Raw genomic sequence first — 2,500 nt, 5'->3', positions numbered from 1 at the left:
GAAGTGGAATCGTAGAACAGAATGTGATACGATGAGATAGAATGCAATAGAAATAGAAACAAGGATAGCGAACGGGTTACCTACTCCTAAGGGTCAAAGCAAGCCCTTTAATTCAATTCTTTATTCTTACATTAAAATTCTTACATTAAAGAATGAATAAAATCTCCCCAAGTAGGATTCGAACCTACGACCAGTCAGTTAACAGCCGACCGCTCTACCACTGAGCTACTGAGGAACAAGGGGGGATTCGACCTCCTAGAGTTCAACTCCCGCTCTCAACCCATGAACAATATGAGTCCGAAGCTTCTTTCGTAACTCCCATAATTTCTTCGTAGTGGCTCCGTTCCATGCCTCATTTCATAGGGAAGCCCAAAGTGGCTCTATTTCATTCTATTTCACTTCCTAGCACTTCCTATCATTTAATATCCATCCCTTTGGTCTTATTGACATAAGAGATGTCATTTATAGTCTATCTCTTTCTATATATGGAAAGTCAAGAAATTCTCATCGAAACATCGAGAAATTGTGCATATAGAAAACTCTAAAGAAAGAAAAAAAGGAGACCCATGCCATGATTTTCAAATCTTTTCTATTTAGTAGTCTAAGTTTCTCGATGAGGATAATTAATTCGGTCGTTGTGGTCAGACTCTATTATGGATTTCTGACTACATTCTCCATAGGTCCCTCTTAGATCTTCTTTCTCCAATCTTGGATTAGGGAAGAAGGAGATATTTGCGACTACTGGCGGTTTCATTATGGGGCAGCTCATGATCTTCATATCGATCTATTATCCACCTCTGTATCTATTCTTTCTTAGCTAAACAGGTGGAAGATCTATCCAATTTGGTTATATTATATCATGGACTCGAAAAACGGATCTGAATTTGACTGAAATGCACGATCTTCACAGGTATCACTTTTCACGATACCTAAAAGGTGGAATAGCGATTTTCGAACCATTTCCTATAAGAGAATGGTTTCCATTACTTTGAGAAATGGATTCTTATATCAAACTATAGCTATTGCATTAAAGAAGAAAAGAAACTAATAGAAGTCGAAGACGCGGAATGATAGTGAATAGAGAGAAAGATTCTTCTGATTTTCTTGTTCCTGAAAATATTCTATCTATCTACTAGACGCCGTAGAGAATTTAGAATATTTATGTCTTTCAATTCTCGTACTCGTAATTGGAAAGTTATGGAAGGAGACCCATCATTTTGCAATGAAAACAACATATAAAACTCTGGACAATTTCGAAATCAGGCCAAGCGTCTTAATACATATGCAAAAAAATTCATTATTGGCCCACCATTGATTAGAAGATTTAGCTTGTATGAATCGCTATTGGTTTGATACGAATAATGGCAATCGTTTCAGTATGTTAAGGATACAGATGTATCCACAATTCATTTAGAGTTACTTAATAGTCTATTTCTTATACCATATCTCTATCCCGTGAAATTCTCGAGCCAAAAGATGGATGCCTATGCTGTGTTTCATTTTGCTAAATGATATCAATTAAATGGTGTATCAATTCCATAAATTGCATATAGCAATAAATAAATCAGCAAAATTCTTTCTACTATATTTAGATAGAAGAAACATTTCTTCTATCTAAAATAGTAGAAAGAATGTACCCTTCTATCCAAATCCAATTTGCATCGATAAAAAAAATCCAAATTCCAGTAGTAGATGAATAATTGCAAATTTGTGTGTGTACGAGATTAGAATAACTTCAAAATAACTGACATAATTTTTTATTTTTCCTGATCAGAAAAATACATGAAAAAGAAAGGAGGTAGAAAAATTTTAGGATTTATGGTTAAAGAAGAAAAAGAAGAAAACAGGGGTTCTGTTGAATTTCAAGTATTCAGTTTCACCAATAAGATACGGAGACTTGCTTCACATTTGGAATTACACAAAAAAGATTTTTCATCGGAAAGAGGTCTACGAAGACTTTTGGGAAAACGTCGACGTTTGCTGGCTTATTTGGCAAAGAAAAATAGAGTACGTTATAAGAAATTAATCGGTCAGTTGAATATTCGGGAGCAGTAATTTAATCCTTCAAATTTTTTTCTTGTTTTATTATTTTTTTAGTAGTCTTTATAGTAGTCTTAGATTTTTCATTTTGATGAGCCTCACTTTGAGGAATTCATGGAATAATCCATTTTCATGGAATAATGAATTAAGGAAGAAAGGATATGAGTCTACCGCTTACAAAAAAAGATCTCATGATAGTCAATATGGGCCCTCAACACCCATCAATGCATGGTGTTCTTCGACTGATCGTTACTCTTGATGGTGAGGATGTTATTGATTGTGAACCCATATTAGGGTATTTACACAGAGGAATGGAAAAAATCGCGGAAAACCGAACGATTATACAATACTTACCTTATGTAACAAGGTGGGATTATAGAGAGATTGTAGAAAGGGGTAGGATAGTTATTTTTGCAAGAGACTTGAATTCCTTAACTTAAGAAAGAAAAAAGAATAAAAA

General features: G+C 34.4%; 1 non-coding gene across 1 annotated transcript; it reads right to left on the bottom strand.

Moving 5' to 3' along the window:
* Window positions 1-163: 163 nt before the first annotated feature.
* TRNAN-GUU lies at window positions 164-235 on the bottom strand. Its single transcript has one exon. It is a non-coding gene; the product is annotated as a tRNA-Asn (tRNA).
* Between the last annotated feature and the right edge of the window lie 2,265 nt (window positions 236-2,500).

This window comes from Hordeum vulgare, unplaced genomic scaffold, assembly GCF_904849725.1.
Source record: "Hordeum vulgare subsp. vulgare unplaced genomic scaffold, MorexV3_pseudomolecules_assembly, whole genome shotgun sequence".
Classification (NCBI taxonomy): domain Eukaryota; kingdom Viridiplantae; phylum Streptophyta; class Magnoliopsida; order Poales; family Poaceae; genus Hordeum; species Hordeum vulgare.
This window is presented reverse-complemented; position numbering and strand designations above follow the sequence as displayed.